The sequence below is a fragment of the Arvicola amphibius genome, chromosome 9 (assembly GCF_903992535.2).
Source record: "Arvicola amphibius chromosome 9, mArvAmp1.2, whole genome shotgun sequence".
Lineage (NCBI taxonomy): Eukaryota > Metazoa > Chordata > Mammalia > Rodentia > Cricetidae > Arvicola > Arvicola amphibius.
Window position 1 is genome coordinate 18843911 of NC_052055.2, and position 8011 is coordinate 18851921.

The 8011-nt window shown below is 48.0% G+C and overlaps 1 pseudogene; it reads right to left on the bottom strand.

The window, feature by feature from the left end:
- Window positions 1-6638: 6638 nt before the first annotated feature.
- LOC119824136 lies at window positions 6639-6790 on the bottom strand (annotated as a pseudogene).
- Window positions 6791-8011: the final 1221 nt, after the last annotated feature.

Sequence of the window (8011 nt, forward strand, 5' to 3'; positions counted from 1 at the left end):
ACAGAGCTCGTGTGCTTGTACCGCTTGTAGAATGTAGGTGCGTGCTAGATTTGGCTGGGCTGCCTAGGAGCTTCTTTCTATCATTGAAATTCCAGAAGACTGTGCGTGCCTGGGGCATGACAGGTGGGAGGGCCAACAGCATGTCAGAAGACTGCTTCCCAACTCTCTCAGGGCAAGCTAGAAGCTAGAAAGGACCTGGCCTGCTTCCAAGTAGCAGTTCTAGAAGGGGTGGAGCTAGCAAGGGAGCTTCCTATGTGCTTTTAAGAAATCTTGAGTTGAAATCATAAAGATTAGCCTGTCCATGATCCCAAAGAAGCTGCGATTGTTACCTTCAAAAGACCTGTACGAGATTAGTCCTGCTGAGATTTCCCACACAGAAGTGGGTAGGGCTCACAAGGTCCCATCATCCCTTAGGGGAGTAGACAAAAGAAAAAGAAAAAAATGTACCGCCGTGTAGTCCCTCGTTTTTAAAATGCAGAAATTGAGGATGGCCAGAGAGGGGCAGGGACTCACCTGGGATAGCACCAGCATTATCTTTACAGTGAGCCTCTGTCAGAGGGAAGGCGTTTTGGAGGAGCATGCCGGTGTCGGTGTCCTATCACAGTGGGTGGAGTGAACCAGAGCAAAGAGAAGAATTCAGAATGCTGAAAGAACTGACAAAAAAAAAAAAAATCTGATTTGGAAACTAGAAATACTTCCACAAAGAATGTGGCTTCCAAAGCTGTCACTGAAATCCTCAAGGAACCTAGCCACCCAGTGCCTACACAGACACATTCATCATAGCCACCGGCTGTCTAGGGCACTCCTCTCGCAAAACCACAGCGACATACCAGACGATTAAAAAAAAAAAAAGCAAGCGAGGCAACAAGGGAACTGAAGTGAAACGTGAAAAAGGCAGGAAGAAACAGAAAGCAGTCAGGTCAGAGTGACGGAGAGCATCTCCAACCACCACACACCTGTTTGCATACGGCACCAAGTCAACATGCAGGAAGCAAACTGAGGAGCAAGCAAGCATGTCCTGGCCCTGCTGGCAAGTCAAAACCCTTGGGGTCATCTAAGAGATGATAATCAGAGCACTGGCCTCATTATACAAACCAAGCACAGACAGGATCCATGCTGAAGACCATCAGACCAGCGAAGGGAGAAAAATGCAATCAAAAATAGGTATAAAGCCTAGAAGAAGCACTTCAAAATGATATGCAAGAGGTGGCTCCAGTAATCTATTGTGCCAGCCAGTGGAGGGCAGAGGAGGGCAGAGAGCAGAAGGACGGGGCTCCTGAAAGTGGGGGTGAGCATACAGTGATCGGATGCTGAGAATACACACTAGAAAGCAGAGCAGGCTCCCACAGACCGAAGGGAGCATCTCCCAGACAGCTCTTGGCAGGCCTTTCACCCTCAGACAGCTGAAGGTCTTGATTGGGAGCCTCACTCCCTAACTCACCCCCAGCGACATGCTCTGCTGTAAAAGGAGACTGTGCGTGCTCCGTCTACACTCTGCCACTCCCCATCATCCAAATTAGACATTTAATTAGGAGCCCAAATGGCCCCACGCACCCTCGTTGTCCCTGATGGCTGATGACATCCTTTCACCCTAACCAGCATCCCAGGTGAGAAAGCAGACTGACAAGAGCCAAGGGCAGGAATGGTGTGGACAGAGGGCTGAGTGTGACAATAAAGGAGCAGGGAGAGGGAGCTCATTGGATGATGGGGCAGTTGAGACCTTGACGGTGGTGGTTACACAAACCTATAATGCCAGGCTAGAGCCCTGTGGCTTTCCTGATTTCACTGCTCTACAGTAGGTATGCAAAACAGAATCGCTGAGGAAGCCGATAGAAGTCACGTGGTACTCTCTGAATGACCTTTGCGACTTCCTGTGCATCCGTAATGATTTCAATACTAAAATGTTCTATGGCAACAATTAAAATAGACAAAAGAGCTCCAGCAAAGTCCCCAGAGCGCCGGAGCAAGGACTCAGCAGAACTGAGATTTGTGCAGTCGGCACTGGAATCTGTCGGTAGCTAACAGCAACAGAGCCTGCCGTTGCTACAGCCACGGCTGTGCTAAGGAAGACTCTGTCCTCTGATGTTTGGAGTTAGAAGACAGAGAGGCCAAGAATTCCTGTAACATTATTTCAGCTGATGCAACAAAGTAACAGCTTTGGCCTGCATGAGCAGTGGTGGGAGGAACATGTGGAAACGAATCCCAGGCCAGGAGGCAGCCTGGAAACAGCAGGGCAAGACCAGAGGCATCTGTCAGCTTCAGCCACATTCTGGATAATGAATAGTTAACTCCAGGCCCATCTCTACCCAGGGCTATAAATACAGGGTTTGGTAACCTGCTTTCAGCTTCTCCCCTGTTGTGACTTTTGTCATTCGCAAACACCTAGTTTATTTTCTCTTCAGTGTCTGAGTAAGTTTAAAACATCACAGCAGACAGCTTTAACAACCAGTGCTGCTCCCTGGCAGTCAACTGTTCACGCCATCGGCACAACATCTCGCTCCAGCCATCTGACAGACTCAGAAGTAGATGCTATTATCTTTCCCTTGCCTGTGTGCAGAGTCTGGGCCATGGAAAGTCGCTTTGCCTAAGTCACACAGATTCAAGCCTGGTTCGCTCAGACTCCAAACCAGAAGGATCTCTCCAAAAGGCTACACTGCCTCTCATGGTTTGAGACCAACAAGGAGGCAAAACAAACAGGGTCTCCTGAGCTAAGTGACAGGCTCAATCACAATCTTGTAGCTGCTGGTAGGCCCAGGAAATTTCCCCTTCAGAGAACAGTGCTGGGGAACAGGGGGTCTCTCTGTGTCTTCTAGGGTCTCCTTTCTCCCTTGTGAAGGAGGGGGAGAATCTTGCCACTTCGGGGTTCATATGCTAGACTCCTTTTCTAGAATGCTCCTTGGAGTGACAGGGACCCAGTGCAAACCTACCCATCCTCCAGTCCCACCTGCCAACTGCAGGAGCATCGGGGTTGCATATTAAACTGCGCCCCCATGGGATGGCAAAGGCCTTTTAGCAATGACTAAATACAGAATTAAGGGACTCAACTGTGGTGTCTCTTTCTCTGCCTTCTTTATGTGTGTGCAGGGTGCTAGGCATTAGAGAAGAAAATAAAGAATTCTCCTGGCCTGAGAACTCAGCTGGGGAAAGCCTGCAAAATACACTTTCACAGCAAAAGCTGAGGTCACCAGGCCAAGTTATTAGATCGGCTCTTCTGAAGCCAAGAGCAGGGAGGGACTCGGAGATGCAGCTAGCATCCCCACCACGAGGCTCAGCCAATGGGCGGAGGGTTTGGCCCTCTGTCCACGTGACTCTCAAAGGCCGAGTGAGATTCCTTCCGATCAGTAGGGGGACAGAGTAAAGTTAAGTGGGTCAGAAGTCACCCAGCCTCACTCCTTAGGCATGTTATAGAAAACGTCAACAAAGGATATTCAGTCCCTAGTAAGACATGCTTAGGAACCAAATGCTACGTTTTCAGTCAGATATTTACCACAAGCCCTGTATAATATAACACATAGATTCATCTCACAGGATCCCCCAGAGGAATATAAGCATTGTCCCTGGCTTACAGATGAGGAAACCCAGGCTCAGAGATACTAAATAAACTGCCCCAAGCCGCCCCCCCCCATAACTGCTCTGATATGGATTCCCACAACAGATGGTGGTGGGGAGGATAGGGAAAGAACAGCCTGCCTGGACCAAAAACGCCTGGATGCTAATAGAGATTTTGGGAGACTGAGGGCATAGCTAAGTTGAAGAACACTTGCCTGGGATGCGCAAAACCCTGGGTTCAATTCCTAGTGCCTCCAAAAACAGCCCATGCATGCAGTTACTTGGGCAGACATAGACATGTGTACAATAACACGCTACTCGGCCATGAGTATATGTCCCTTCCCTTCCCTCCTCTCCCCTCCCCTCCACTTCCCTTCCCCCATATCTTGCTTCTGACATCTGCTTTTTGAACGTGTTTTTACAACATGTTCTTTGGGGATTGCATGTTCTAGATTTTGCAAAGCCCAGATGTGAGGTGTGCTTGATCCCTGGTATTGGCAGTCAGAATTTCTAAGATATCATGCATGTTGCCTGCTTGTAAGGGCTGGGGAACAAAAGACAGACACCATGAAGAATGGCCCTTCTTGAAGGAGAGAGCCTCCAGAAACTCAGAGAGCTTGTGAAACTTGGAAAGCCCTGGAAGCTCATAAAACTTACAGTACTTTTGGGGCCCATCCCCTAAATTACAAAAGTAGTCAACAACTTCTGTGAGAGAAGAGACTCTCCCCTGTGTAACTGCCCTCAGATCGTCCTGAGGACTCCAGCAGCTCCATCATCACCCACCGAGGAGCAGGCGTTTGGGCGATGCAGCTTCTGAATCACTCACCCTCCTGTAAATAACCTTCACTCACGGTTCTGCAAGAAACCTCAGTGAACTCTCTGGTTCATGACACGGACCTGGAAGGAACTGTTTCCGTGTTCTGTCATTGCTCTCTATATGAGGTGAAAAGGAATAGTCTCCCCAGGAGAAGTCACGCAACAGAGGATAGTGGTCAACTGTTGAGAGACAATGTGGCTGAATCTCAGGTCCCCCTAGAGAGTGACTTTCTCTTACAAGGCTTCCATAGATATAGAGCTGGCATTGGCATTGTCTATCTGTCATGGTCACTGTAGATAGAGCTCATAAACTTTATTGTATCAGCTCCAAGTCCTTAAGCAGGCTTCTGAAAAGATACTTTAAAATATTGTAGCATACCCTTAAGAGTAGCAATCCTACAGCTAGAAATGTGAGGGGTTTGTGTGTGTAATGTGTGTGTCTGTGATATGTGTGTGTGTGCCTGTGTATGTACATGTGTACGAATATGTGGTGTGTGTGTATGTGTGTATGTGTGTATGTAGTATGTGTGGTATGTGTGTATGTGTGTGGGTATGTGAGTGTGTATTGTGTAGTATGTCTGTGCATGCATGTGGACGCCATAGATCAGCCTCATTCTCTAGGTGCTGTCTGTCTTCAATTCTGAGTCAGGGTCTCTCATCAACTTAGAACTAGCCAAACAGGCTGGGCTAGCTGGCCATCGAGACCCAGGAACTCACCTGGCTCCATCCCTCCAGCAATAGGATCTCAAGTGCATCCCACCATCTCAGCCTTTTAAGGCATGAATTCTGGGGACTGACCTTGGGTCCTCTTGCTTTCAAGGCAAGCACTTTGCTGACTGGGCCATCTTACCAGCCCCAGCATCTAGAATTCTGCCCTTCAATATTCTTGAACACATATGGGTTGACAAAGGCACCAGGTTGCTCATGATTGCCAATGGCAAATGCAATGGGAGCAACTCAAATTCTATCACTGGAGAATAATTTAAGAACTTGTGGAAATGTATGTAACAACAGACTTTTCAGCCCTAAGGATAAGTAAGCAGGTTCTGCTAAGGAAAGATGCTGAAATGGGCTGCTAGAACACACAGCTGAGCACAGAAGGGGAAGACAGCATGTGGATCATGCTACCATTGTGTCACAACAGAAAAGGACAAAGAAAGCCCCTGTATTTTTGAGTATGTGTAGATGACCTCTAGACGGATATGTAAGAAATTGGTACTCTGCTTGCTTTCGGAAAGGGACCCGTGGCTTGGAGACAAGCTAACATAGACTTCTACAGCATCCTGTTATGAGCCTTCTTACTTAGGTCACCTGTAGCAAGATATATTTATATCCACACACATAAATAGGCAAGGGCACACTCGGGATTTAGTTACCAAGATGGTGGAAAGAGGATCAGAGACCCCGAATTTGACTGTTGTTTCTGACACCTCAGAAACTACCTGATGCTTCTGACTGCAGATTTCTTCAGTTATGGGGTGTGGGGTTGGGGAGTAAAAACGCTTTCCCGAGACTGAGAAGAGGATTAGGAGACAAGATGTGCTTGTTCATTCTTGCTGACATTTGGGGGTTTTGTTTTATTGGTTGATTGATTTTGATACTGGGATTGAACTCAGAACCTTGCACATGCTAGATGAGCTCTCTGCCATTGAGTTACAACCACGGTCCTAGAATGTTTGCTGAGTGCTTGCTGTAAACCAGGCCTGGATCGGCATCATGTTTTTACCAAGGTGAGTCCATTAGACCTGCTCCCACATCACATTTCACGAGCATACAGAAGCATGGAGAACGTGGATATTCAATGACTCATGCTCTAGCCTTGTAGTCTCATGATGTCCTAAGTGTTATAGCAGAAGTGGCTGTATATAGGACAGAGAACCCTACAGGGCTTCTCTCTCTCTCTCTCTCTCTCTCTCTCTCTCTCTCTCTCTCTCTCTCTCTCCTCTCTCTCTCTCTCTCTCTCTCTCTCTCTGTGTGTGTGTGTGTGTGTGTGTGTGTGTGTTTACATGTGTATGTGCATGTGGACGTGTGTGTGGTTTGTCATTAATGAGAAAACTTCCACTTTGTTGTTTGTTTGTTTTTGTTGTTGTTGCTGTTTTGTTTTGATTTTCAGGTTTTTTTTGTTTTTGTAGGGTTTCTCTGTGTAACAGTCCTGGCTGTCCTAGAACTCACTTTGAAGACCAGACTAGCCTCAAACTCACTGAGATCTACCTGCCTCTGCCTCTGCCTCTGCCTCTGCCTCTGCCTCTGCCTCTGCCTCAGTGCTGAGCTTAATGGAGTGCACCACCACCTCGCAGCTGAGACATAGGTTTTAAGAAATTCAACATCAAGAAGGTGGGCCAGCACATCCAGAGTGCAACGGATAAAGCCTCACCCTGGAAAAGCCACCTTTGTGATCAAGGTATCTCCCCTGCCAGGTAAGTATTCCACTTTGTTTTTTAGGCAAATTATTTCACTAGCCTGGAGCTCACCAAGTAGATTAGACTTGTCAGTCAACAAACCCCAGGAATCTGCCTTTCTCCCCCGAACCCCCACTCTAAGATACAAGCACATGCTGCTGTATGCAGATACAGATCTTCAATCACATTGTATATTCTGCCTGCTTGAGAAGTGGCATGTAAGCTCATGATGAGCAGATCAAACAGACTCGGCACAAAAAGGGGGGGACATTCCAGATTTATGGTGTGAAAGTGTAGAACCCATAGGGCAAGGAAACAGAGGTTCAAAATATGTAAGAAACAATGAGAAGGGGAAGAGAGGGAGACTAGGGGGGTTTGTGAGCATTCCAAGTTCCTAAGGCCCATAGTGAGGACCCTGGAATGCCTTTCATACACAGCAGGAAGCAAGAAGCCTTCCACATCCCATGCCAGAGTAGCAGGTCAGACAGGAGAGCAAGCTCAGGCAACCCCAGGTCTGAATCCCAGCTCTCCCATTTCCTCCTCACTGATGCCTCCGGCTCCTTGTCTCCCCATAAGAAAGTAAACTGTGCTTCTGGACGATTGTTCTCTGCAGTGGTTAAGAGGTCTTCTCGGTTGTGATGTCAGCTCTAATGTTCTAGCATTCTGGGACCCTTTATGGTAACAGCGGAGGATGACTTCAGAGCCTGCTGACTGTCAGGCTGATGACATGGCGGATCTCTAACGCTGGCAAAGAAAACTCTCCATGCAAACCCTGTACCGCGAATATAAATAGCAGCCAGCCGTCATCAGGAAGCACTCCCCAGCTGAGGTCATCTTCCCTGGCACCATCGCAGCAGGCCCAGGCAAGTGCTGGGCCAGGAGTGCGTGGAGCAGGACTTGAGAGGGAAGCCAGAACATGGAGCGCAAAATGTCTGCAGAGAAGATCAACCTGGACTGTCCAAGCATGCTGGGTGTCACGGTTTGAATCTGAAACACCTCCCACCCAATCATGCTTTCAATTCTTGTTGCCCAGTTGGTGCCGGTTGCTATGGGGGACCATGGAGCTTTCAGGAGGTGGAGTCCAGCTGGCAAAAAGTAGCCACTGGAGTAGGCCTTTGAAGGTTATTCTCACCCCTTTGTCTAACTTTACCCTTTGTTTTCTGATCCTTTATTGCCAAATGCTCTCCCTTTGCCTTTGCCAAGTGAACTCTACCACCACACACCCCACACCATGCTGAGCCCCTGAA